Genomic DNA, 12,695 nt, shown 5'->3' with positions numbered 1-12,695 from the left:
TATTCTGTATTTTAGACGTAATCAAAGATTATTGTTCAGATAAAGAAAAGAAGAAAATAAAACTCACCTATTTTGTACTGTGTAATACGTTTGATTCGTTTACTCCAGGGTTGTTTATACAAAGAGGACCAAGAGTGCAGGCTCAGGGCTCTGATACCCTAGTTTCAAATGTGTCACACTAACCATGTGATCTTGGGCATGCATTTTAACCTCTCAGTTCTATAATTACTTTATCTGTAAAATTGGGATTATATTATTCACCCCATAGAAACAGTTAATTGAGATGAGACGTGTGAAGATCTTTGTTCCCTGTAAACTATGCATTTTTTATTTTAATTTTTTATTTGTAGCTTTTATCTTAGGTTTTGGGGTACATGTGAAGGTTTGTTACATAGGTGAACACATGTCATGGCGGGGGGTAAAAGGGATTCCCCAGCACAGCACAGCTTGGTATGAAGCTCTTTAAAAGTTCCTGGCACACAAGAAGCACTTAATAAATACCAGCTCTTGTTATTTATCATTTCCTTCTTAAAAATAAGTTATGCAACGTTCTGTTTTATAAGACTCCTTTTTACTTAATAAAATAGTATAGATACCTTATATAGTAAAATGCTGTTTTACAACATAATTTTAATGGATGCATAATACATATTGTTTTGGTCTATCACATTTTATTTAATAAACTCTTGTAGTTGATTTGTTTTTAACTACCATTAAAGACTATATTAGTTTCCTATTACTGCTTTCACAAATTACCACAAACATAGTGGCTTATAACAACAGACATTTATCACCTCAAAATTCTGGAAGTCGGAAGTCTAAAAGGTGTGGGCAGGGCTGTCTTCTCTCTGCAGGCTGGAATCCAGCTCCCTGTCTTTTCCAGCTTCTTGGTGTTTCCTGCATTCCTTGATTCACGCCCCTTCCTCTTCAAACTGCATCACTCCAAGCTCTGGGTCTTTTTGTCACACGTACTTTTTCAGACTTTGATGCTCTGGTCTCCCTCCTCTGTTGACTCTTGTCATTACATTGTCCCTGCCCCTCCACTGCCCTCCTTCCTCCCCATAACACAGGACAATCTTCTCATCTCAAGATTCTTAATCACATCTGCAAAATCTCTTTTGCTATGGAAGGCAACATAGTCAGAGGTTCTAGGGAGTAGGAAGTGGCTATCTTTGGAGGGCTATAATTCAGCCAACCACATACATCAAACTGAAATAAATATCTTTAGAGAAACTAATTTGCATGTACTCCATTATTTCTAAGAATCTGTTTCTGGACAGAGAGATACTGATTAAATAACTGCCATTGATTTTTGCTCAATATTAGCCTGTTAAACATTTAGCAAAAGCCTAATTGAGCAAGTATTATCTAATTAAATCTAAGGATGTTGACCAGGATTTTAACGCAGATGCATTTTAATTTAATGTTAAACAGTTTGGAATCTCCAGATCTTTTAATCCGCTTAACACTAGCCTTTTATTTTGTTGTTCTTTTTCTTTTTTGGCTTTTTATTCATTTAGCCATGTTCCAATAACAAAAACAGAAGAACTTCTTTAGTTTTTTATACTCAAACAAAACACTAACAGAAGAAAGAATCCTATTAAATAAGATTTGTTTTTATATTAACCCTAAAATGACCATTTTAGGAAATGCAGGTGACAAAATAGGTGAGATGCTGTAACATCTAAATAAAGAAGAAATAAAGCTGTGATTTTCTACATAAATTAATAAGTAGCTTATCATAGGAGGCAAGAGTTTTCTTAAAGTACTTGCCATATACCACAGACTTGATGTATAAAATACTAATTTTGGAATCTGTCTAAATATAATTCATGAATTGGAGTTGCAGAATACAAACAGTATTGTTTCAAATCAAAGAAACATGAGGAAAAAAAAAAAAAAAACCCCAAAATCAAAACTCCCAGTCCTTTTATGATGATAAACCAGCATGGGTTTGTAGCCACCTCCTTCAAAATCAAACTTGCAAAAATCAAAGAAAGGAGTAGGAACATGAATTCCACGAGTTAACGGAAATAACAAACAACAACCCAACTTGGTCTACCCTAGGCAACCCCCCAGGCCTTGAACTGGTGAATCTGGTAGGTGGTAGAGGGAGGCCCCTAGTGATCTTTAAAATCCCTTCAAGCTCCTCCTCTTCACTGCCTTCAGACAATCTTTACTTTCCCTTTCACCATCAAAATCACCACCAACACCTGGAATATAGTTATTTATGAACAATCGGGGCTATAAAAACATAACAAAGCAAAATGCAAACAACAAGGAAACAAAAATGGGTAAGTTATTCAGGTGATGGATATCCTAAAAGCCCTGACTTCAACACTATGCAATCTACCCGTGTAACAAAACTTCACTAGTACCCCACAAATTTATACAAATTTTAAAAAAAGAAAAAAAAAGTGATGGGCTGAGAAGTTGATGAAGACAAGTGGAGCTGACCAAACTGCAGCAGGTATCCTGGAGCTTGCAGCCTCTTCCTTGGCCCATTAGATTAGTATCAAAGAAGACAATCTCCTCAGTCAGCTCTTTCTTCAAAGCGGAGGTGAAAAGGACCAGTGACTTTGCCTGGGGAGTGGCAGCAAACCGGGGTTATCCACAGTGGTTGGGGGATTGGAGCTTTCTGCCTTGGTGCTCTTCTCCACCCCTAGTGCCAGTGACTGCACAGAGTAACTGACACCTCCAAGGAAACAGGGGCTCACAAATCAGACACTAGATACCCCCTGAGTAATGCCACTATTGGTTAAACTGAACAATATACACATTTGAAGCACAATAATTAGACTTATAATTTAAATAAGTATAATATGTGTATTTATGCTTAGGCAGGAAAGATTAAGATTCCAGCAATATGAAATCAGGAACTTAAATCATATAATTGGTAATATTAAACATTAATATGTTATGGTTGAAATAAAGAACATAATAGAAGGAAAAATACCAGCCTGGATATACTTGAAGAATATGTTAGTAATTTGCAAGATAATGTTGAAGAAATCTTCTAGATGAGAGCTCTAAAGATATAGAAAATATACACAAAATTTAATAAAAATAAACTTAACAAACGACAGAAGGCTCCTCAAGTCGGAAGAGTTGACAGATGCTAAACAAGAGGAAAACAGGAAAACCCTTACCTAGCACATTTAACGAAATTTAAGAATATCAAAGACAGTGAGGATATTCCAAAAGCATTCAGAGGGAAATTACAAATCTGTATAAAAACAAGAATCAGATTGCCAAACATTTTGACAGTAGCAGGATGTAAGAATAATGAAGTAATAATGTTAAAGTATTGAAGAATACCCAGCTGGATAATTCCTCAATTTGAAGGCATAAAATATTCTTAGGCATTTACGATTTCAGAATTTTTGTTAAGCTCACATAATAAAATTACTCTTGCAGTAGGTATTCAAGTAAGTGAAAAATAAATAAACAAATCCCAAAGGCACTACAAATATCAGGGGACCATGGGGTAGCCAAATGCTTCAGCAACATATTGTGGAGGAGAGAGAGCGAAAGAACAAGCACAAAATTGCTAGGACCTGATTAAACTAAAAGTTCATTAATAGCAACCGAAAATTAAGTTCTTAAGTTCTAGAAAATATTAACAAAATTGGAACTGGGCAATAACAAAGGGATATGTCTGTGCTAAGGTAGTGGTTTTATCATAGGGAATGTGTAGATAGATATTAGTAAATTAGTAAATTTAAGTAAATTTGGTCATGATTCGTTCCCATCTTATTTCATTCCTCTCTGTCCCTTTATATATCACATTTTCACCAAACTGGCCTTCCATGGTACCAGCTTGGAAGACACCAAGCTCCTTCTCGCCTTGGAATCTTGGAGTTTACTGTTTCCTGCTACAACGGCTTTCACCATGTTTAGTGCTTTCGTAAGCAATAAACACATTTCTCTTTAAAATATCTCTTCCCTAGAGAAGTCTTGTCAATTCATGCTATATTTAATACAAACAAACAAACAAATAAACAAAGATGCCTATTTTTCCCAGTATCTATCTGTGCCAACATTTGATTTTTCAGCAACACTTTACATCATGTAATATTATTTTGTTTATGTTTCTACTCATCTATGTCAGAAATCAGAAGATTGGCCGGGTGTGGTGGTTCATGTCTGAAATCTCAGCACTTTGGGAGGCCGAGGTGGGTGGATCACCTGAGTCAGGAGTTCAGGACCAGCCTGACCAAAATGGTGAAACCCCATCTCTACTAAAAAAAAAAAAAAAAAAAAAAAAAAATTAGTTGGGCATGGTGGCAGGCACCTGTAATCCCAGGTACTAGGGAGGTTGAGGCAGGAGAATCCCTGGAATGCAGGAGGCAGATGTTGCAGTGAGCTGAGGTCGCGCCATTGCAGTCCAGCCTGGGCAACAAGAGCAAAACTCCATCTCAAAAAAAAAAAAAGAAAAAGAAAAAGAAAGAAAAATCAAAAGATTAAGTAAATATACTATAGTTCTTCAGCTGACATCAAGCAGCATAGCAGCAAGAAGATAATTGTACAGTTTTAAAGTCATAAGAGGCTGTGCATAGTAGGTAATGCCTGTAATCCAAGCACTTTGGGAGGCTAAAGCAAGAGGATTGCTAGATGCCAAGAGTTCAAGGCCAGCTGCGGCAACATAGCAAGACCTTATTTCTACAAAATAAATAAATAATTAAAAAATTAGGAAGGCATGGTAGCAAATTAGTGCAGTCCCAGCTGCTTGGGAGGCTGAGGCTGGAGGATGGCTCGAGCCCAGGAATTTGAGGTTACGATGACCTATGTTGGATCACTGCACTCCCTAGGTGACAAGGTGAGACCCTGTCCCAAAAAGAAATAAATAAGTAAATAAACAAAATGAGAACTAAACTAGGTCTACTGAAGGAAAGAAAATAAAAGAAAAGCGAGAGAAAAGATTAAGTTCATATATAATTAAATAAAACAGATATAGACACTCAGATTGTATTAAAAAAGATTTGACAATAAAAAAGGAAAATATTAACCACAAAAAAGCCAGGGTAGCAATTTTAAAATCGAAGAAAATAGAATTTGAGGCAAAATATCACATGAGAAAACACTGATGTTATATACTGAAAAAAGAAAAAATAGAGTAAGAAGGTATAACATTATAAGAATTTATGTGCCTATAATACAAGCTCAAAACGTATAAATCAAAACCTTTCAGGGAGAAATAAGTAAGTTAACAATTGTCATTTGAGATTTTATACACTCTTGTCAGAAACTGTGATCAAGCAGACAAAAAATAAGCAATTTATTCTCCACATAGAAACTAGAGCAAAAATTTAAAGATGTAAATTAGATCATGTCATTTTCCTATGGAAATTCTATAGCTTCCCCCCGTTATCAGAATAAAATCCAGAAAGTTCTGCAAGTCTCTGTGTGATCTGGTCATGATTTATTCCCATCTTACTTCATTCCTCTCTCTCTCTTTATATATCACATTTTCACCAAACTGGCCTTCCATGGTACCAGCTTGGAAGACACCAAGCTCCTTCTCGCCTTGGAATCTTGGAGTTTACTGTTTCCTGCTACAACAGCTTTCACCATGTTTAGTGCTTTTGTAGGCAATAAGCACATTTCTCTTTAAAATATCTCTTCCCTAGAGAAGTCTTGTCAATTCATGCTATATTTAATACAAACAAAGACGCCTATTTTTCCCAATACTTCTCTGTACCAACATTTTATTTTTCAGCAACACTTTACATCATGTGATATTATTTTGTTTATATCTCTATTTGTCTATATCAGTCTCTCCCACTAGTGTAAAAGCTCTATTGAGGACTATGACTTTCTATCTTTTGCACATTTAAACTCCAGCAGAGTGCTGGACACACACTGGACATGTCAACATATTACTAAATTAGGCAGCATGGCAGAGGAAAAGATGTAGCTTTAGAATACCAGATTTCCAACTTGCCAGCTGTGTAATTTTACAACTCTTCTGGCCTCAGATGACTCATCTGTAAAAGCACAGTTTCTCAACAACTTAGCAAGGTTGGAAGGATGAATTCATTAATGAGTGAATTCATATGAAAAATTCCAAGAACAGTGCCTAGAATTTAGCAGATAAATTGATGATGGTAATGAAGAAGATTGGGTTCTGGACTCTTCCTCCTTAGTTCAGTTGCCCTTGATACAGAGTTATCAGTGCAACTGTAAGCTAAAACTGTCACAGATGGAATTCCTTGGTTCTCTGTTCTTCCCTATGTCTTATACTAAAACATGAGTGTTAGATTCAGGTCAGGAAGACACTTGAACTTCATTTTGATTATTATGACAATGTTATCAGGCCTGCCAGATTAAAGCAATTGCCATCTCGGTGTTGTTGCTATGCCCAGGAAAGTGGATGGTATACATTATGATTAAATAACACAGAATCTGTTCTGCCTCTTGCATAGAATTAATTTTGGTATAGCTTCCATTTCATTAGAGGAGCACTTTAAAACAGGTCAAGTGTAACCAAGACTAAATTGAAAATGCATTATTCTATTTTGGTAGGCCCTCTAAGCTGATACATATTTAATGTAATTTTATAAGGAAGTTCAAATGTCAGGCAGACTCCTTTAAGGAAACAAATGTCTTAAGTCTCACACTAGGTAATTTTAGAATAAACATTCAGTATATCTCCTCTACTATCCTGGTGCATTTTCTGGACAGAAAATAAGCTATTTGTGTGAGTTATGTGGCATAAAGCTGATAGTAGTACATTGAATACTGTTCTCTTCATTGCCTGTGTCTCTTGGGGATTTAGTTTATGCTTTCAGGAATACCTTGTATTTTTCAACATTTTCTTTCTCAGTATTGGATTCTTAGAGTTATGGAGGTTAATAAAATTTAAGTTCCTGCCTCACTGTTTATCCACATATTAACAGTTTTATTTATCAAGTTGTTCAGTCAGCTAGACAACCACAGTAATTTTTCACCAGGTGTAATAGCAACTTCTTGTAGATAAAAGAATTTTATTTGATGGTTTTAACAAATATTTCATTTCCATGAATGTCCTGATTTCCCAAAAATGAATGCATGAACTACTGTGCTGTGTACTTTGGGCATTTGCATTTGTCACCATGGTGTGGAATTTGGGCAAGTGGGATGAAGCATCCAGTGGAGTTGTAAGTTGTGGCCATTAATCATTATTTGCAGTGTTTGGCTCTCAAAACATTCAAATCAGTTGAAAGAGGAGAGGCTGAAATTGTTTCCTTTTCTGGTAGAGTGTTTTGGGAGAATCCAAAATGGGAATTTCTGGACCTCATGTTTGAACTGGTGTTGTGGATCTCAGCAGATCACTAGATTTTTTCAGCAATATTTTACCAGCTAGGAAGACACCTATCTGTTTGATTCTTTTCCAGAAGAAAATCTCTGAGTATGTTCTGTTTTCATTGTTTTCCTATTGCCAGATCACCCTGTCTAGAGCCTACTGCCACTTACTCTTTTTAGCAGCAGATGGCAGCACGTGGCCCCACATCTTCATCCTGGTAATAAAGACAGAAATCTGAACATCATCTTAGTCCTCTCTCTTGTCTACCCCTCAAACTCCAGAGTCTTCAACTCCTTACATGAGTGACCTTTTAAAGCAGGGGCCCCTTACCTCTGAGTCACAGACTGACAAAGATAAAAGGTTGGGGACTGCTGTTTTAAAGAATATCTCATATTTATCTCCTCTTCTAAAACTTCCATGATTCACCTGGGCCAACTGCAATTGCCTGTTAACTATCTCTTGCTTTTTATCTTTTTTTTTTTTTCCCCCTAAATTGACTAACTACAGGGCTCTTACTAAAACTCAAGTCTTTTCACATTGCTTTCTTGTTTTAAATCTTTTAATGTTCCCAATAACTTTCATAGTAAAGTTCTCCTCTTTAACTTAGTTCAAGTATCTTACATGATATGGTCTGTACTTATTTCAGGGTTTCTTCTCTGTTACTTTTCCAGATGCAACCGTTTGATCCAACTACCAGCAGTTCCAGAACATCATGCTCTTTTGTTTCTCTATAGCTTTGCTACATTTCTTGTTTTAAATCTAATATTAATTTATTTTTTAAAACTCATCTTAGGCTTAACCCACCCAGAAACCCTTTTGCGGTGCCACAGCCCAATTTGGATCCCTCTTCTTTGTGACACTGTAATATCTTCCTTGTGTCTTTTAAAAACATTCAGTACTATTTCTTTGAAGTTGTAGGTAACTAGTACTTGTGTCTTTGTCAAACCTAATAATCTTTCTCAGTATGACTCCTCCCTAAGCCTTCTGGGGAATTCTGCTCCCTGGAACACCAGCTCTTGTTGAAACATACTCTCTTTGGTATTCTGTGGCTCATCACTCTCCAGATTTGCTCCTCTCTCTCTTGCCACTTCTGAATTCTTCCAGGCTCCTTGTCATCCTTCCTCTGTGGAAGGAGTGTTTCTTGCCATTCTATCTTTAGACTTCTGAACTTTTTTCCTACATACTCTACCTGGAATATCATTTCTTATATTTAGAACCACCACTTCTAAGGGATAAATCCTGTATCTTCATTTTTAATCCAGACTTGTGTTACATGATGCTTCACTATGACTTAAAACACTTTCACGACACTTACTGAAGTTCACCATTATGTATTTCTATAATTTATTATTGCCTGAATGACTCATTACACTGTAAATCATATGGCTCACCATTGTATTCCTAGTTGCCTAGCACTGTGTCTAATACATACATACACATATATTATTGAGCAACTAATAACATAGGTAATACATTATTACATAATATTAACGTATTTAATAAATATGTTAGATATTATTTATATATAATAAATATGGTGCATTAGGTGCTCATTAGATGAACGCTAACCAGATATTAAAGGGAACTAACTCATTTGTGAACAGCATCTATAAATAGGTAAACAGTATCTCCATATTTTAAAGGGCTTTGCTATCACATGTATATAGGAATTGCTAAGATATCTCCTTTTTCCTGACTAGTTTTCTGACTTTTTTATACCATTAACCATTTTCAGGCTATATAAAGAAGGAAAGATTGATAGAAAAAAGGGGCTATAACGTGTGGTTGGGAGAATGTTTCTATCTATCTCAAGCTAAGTAAGGGAAGCTTTCAGAAAACCTTGAGCAGAGTTTTCAGAACTGACATGTACAGTTACACAGGTAGTATACTGCATCCTAGGGGTTATATTCACATCACAGACTGACATAGTTTGGCTATGTTCCCCCCAAATCTCACCTTGAATTGTAGTTCCCAAAATCCTTATGTGTCATGGGAAGGACCCGGTGGGAGGTAACTGAATTATGGGGGATGGTTACCCCCATGCTGCTGTTCTCATGATAGTGAGTACTCATGAGACCTGATGGTTTTATAAGGGGCTTTTCCTCTTTTGCTTGGCACTCTTCCTACCGGCATGTGAAGAAGGATGTGTTTGCTTCTTCTTCCACCATGATTGTAAGTTTCCTGAGGCTTGCCCAGCCATGCTGAACTATGAGTCAATTAAACCTCTTTCCTTTACAAATCACCCAGTCTCAGGTACTTCTTCATAGTAGTGTGAGAACAGACTAATACAGTAAATTGGTAGCAGTAGAGTGGGATGCTGCTGTAAGGATACCAGAAAATGTGGAAGCAACTTTGGAACTGGGAATAGGTAGAGGCTGGAATAGTTTGAAGGACTCAGATGACAGGAAAATGTGGGAAAGTTTGGAACTTCCTAGAGACTTGGCGAGCTCAAAAGACAGAAAGATGTGGAAAAGTTTAGAACCTCTTACAGAGACTTGTTGAATGTTTTTTACAAAAATGCTGATAGTGATATGGACAATGAAATCCAGGCTGAGCTGGTCTCAGATGGAGATGAGGAACTTGTTGGGAACTGGAATAAAAGTGGTTCTTACTAGGCTCTAACAATGAGACTGGCAGCATTTTGCCCTTGCCCTAGAGATATGTGAAACTTTGAACTTGAGAGAGATCATTTAGGGTGTCTGGTGGAAGACATTTCTAAGCAGCAAAGCATTCAAGAGGAAACAGAGCATGAAACTTTGGAAAAATTGTAGCCTGACAATGTAATAGAAAAGAAAAACCCATTTTCTGGGGAGAAATTCAAGCCGGCTGCAGAAATTTGTGTAAGTAATGAGGGGCCAAATGTTAATCACCAAGAGACAATGGGAAAAATGTCTCTAGGGCAAGTCAGAGACCTTCATGGCAGCCCCTCCCATCACAGGCCTAGAGGCCTGGAGTAGGGGAAAATGGTCTATAGTTGAGTAACACATTATTCCAAAACTTGGCGGCTTAAAGTGATGACAGTTTATTTTGCTCACAACTCTGCAATCTGGACATGACTCAGTAAAGATAACCCTTGGGGCTCTGCTTGGTATCAGCTAAAAATGATTGAAGGCTCAAGGCAGACATCATGTGGAGGCTGGCTCACTCACTCAGTCACTCACACGTCTACCCGCTGGGCTGGGGCTGAAACAGCTGACGCTCCTTGGGCATCTCTCTCTCTCTGGAAACTGTGTGATTTCTCCAGCATGTGGGCTTCAGGGCAGCCAGCATAGACTTTATGGCTCTCAAGGTATGTACCATGAAAGGTAAGAGTTGTATGACCTTTTGTGACCTCACCTTGTGAGCCACATAGTATCTCTTAAGCCACCTTCAGTTGGTCAAGGAAGTAGCAAAGGTTCACCTAGTTTCAAGGAGAAGGGAACAAGGGCCCTCCACTTAATAGAAGAGTGTCAATGTCCCATTGTAGGAGGGTTATATGTTGGGGCAGGGTTATATGTTGGTGTAGCAAGTAAAAGGTGCTTTAGAAGGATCATGAAATATCAAGTGGAATGTATGTTGCCCATGTCAGAAAGAATTCCAGTTTGGACAGTCTCAAGAAAAAAACAAAAAACGAAATAAACAAACAAACAAACAAACAAATAAAACTGCTACAGAAGTGCCTCAAAAGAAAGCCAGCATTTGGCTACATGTCATGCTAACTCCTCAACACCAGATTTTGAGAGGACTACCATTTGTTCTTTTTACCAGGCTAGAATTTTCTTCACAAGATTCATTTCTATTTCATTTATTTCAGTGCCTCTGGGCATTACTCTCTTCCCTTTGCTCCTCCAATCTATCCTATATATTGCTACCAATGAATCTACTTTTTTCTAGTATTTTATGAAATTTTCAAATAAAGTTGAAAGAATTACACAGTAAACAACAGTATATTCAACATCCACATTTCTGAAACTTTTCTATTTTATCACATATTTATTCAGCTATTCATCCCTTTATCCATTCATGAATGTATCTTGTTTCCATGATGCATATCAAAGTAAGCTGCACAAAAAAGTACACCTCATTCCTAAATAATTCAGAATGCATATCAATAACTATTAAACAGCACTGAATATTTGTGTACATTTCTTTTGTTAGATAAAATTTACATATACAGTAAGTCCTGCTTAACATTGTGAATAGGTTCTTGGAAACTGACTTTAAGAAAAATGATGGACAGTAGGTCCTCAAAAAACTCCCTTCATTAAACATCATTTTGTTACAACATTTGTGACAAAAAAAATCTGGTTTTATTATACATTTTTTTTTCATAAAGTTGCAGTTTCCGAGAACATTTTGACAGCAGTTAAGTGAAGACTTAATGTAGTGAAATGCATAAATCTTAACCGTGTGACAAGTTTACAATGCCTCATATTATTAAGCTCCGTTTTAATTATCCTATTCCCCTTCTCAAGAAACCCAAATAGTTTACTATTGACTAGCAAAATAAGCCTCCCAATCTTTTCTTAATACAACTGCATTCATTTTCCAATTGTTTATTTTTGTTTTTATTTTTTTAGACAGAGTCTCACTCTGTCACCCAGGCTTGGAGTGCAGTAGTGTAAACTCGGCTCACTGCAATCTCCGCCTCCTGGGTTCAAATGATTCTCAAGTCTCAGCCTTCCAAGTAGCTGGGATTACAGGAGTGAGCCACCACACCCGGTCAATTCTCCAATTATTTTTAAAATCACGGCCCCATTTTTTTCGATAGTATTGGTCCTACATAATCTGTAATGCCAATTTACACTTCTGTGTGTGTCACACTGAAGAAAAGTCAGAGAGGACTGTGGAGGTGGTTTGGCATGTTGAACTGTGGACAAGTAACTCTGGGAGTACAGCACCTGGTTACATATGCAGGCTCTTCCACTAACTTTTTTTGGGACTGAGGGTAAATTACTTAGTATATAAGTCTTAATTTCATAATCTTCAAACTGTAAAACTATCTAGAGGGATTCTTGTCAAGTTTAATGATAACACGCATACAGTACCTACTGGAATGCTTAACACACAGTAAGTGCTTAATAAATGATATATAACAGATGCTTACTGAATGATCTTATTAATATTAGTAAGACATAACAAAGTTCTAAACTCCAGAAATTTTAAATCCGATTTTTTGTTGGGTTAATAATAAAATAATTTTCAATATCAAATAATGTTTTTACCTCAGATATAATAAAAAATAATTTTATTATGCACTAAGCAGCAAACAAAGCTTCTTGTTATATTTGGGCAAAAAAGATCTATCTACAAATTATATGTTGTTCTGTTTCTTCATTTGGATTCACATGGGAGTGAATAAACATAATAGGGAATAAGATAAGGGGAAAGTTGGATGGAGGGACCAAATTTCTGTTATTAGCTTGATGCA

General features: G+C 36.6%; 1 protein-coding gene and 1 long non-coding RNA gene across 5 annotated transcripts in view; one reads left to right on the top strand and one right to left on the bottom strand.

The window, feature by feature from the left end:
* The window catches only part of MARCHF1 (membrane associated ring-CH-type finger 1), an 828,885-nt gene that overhangs the window by 137,524 nt on the left and 678,666 nt on the right, over positions 1 to 12,695 (bottom strand). The gene's annotated exons all lie outside the window — the stretch shown is intronic.
* Positions 10,454 to 12,695, top strand: part of LOC126955373 (uncharacterized) — a 53,988-nt gene continuing 51,746 nt past the window's right edge. The window contains exon 1 of the long non-coding RNA XR_007725912.1: positions 10,454 to 10,574. This is a non-coding gene — a long non-coding RNA (uncharacterized LOC126955373). The remainder of the gene's footprint in view (positions 10,575 to 12,695) is intronic.

The sequence above is a fragment of the Macaca thibetana genome, chromosome 5 (genome assembly GCF_024542745.1).
Source record: "Macaca thibetana thibetana isolate TM-01 chromosome 5, ASM2454274v1, whole genome shotgun sequence".
NCBI lineage: Eukaryota > Metazoa > Chordata > Mammalia > Primates > Cercopithecidae > Macaca > Macaca thibetana.
Note: the sequence above shows the minus strand (reverse complement) of the source record. Positions and strands in the feature narration are given on the sequence as shown.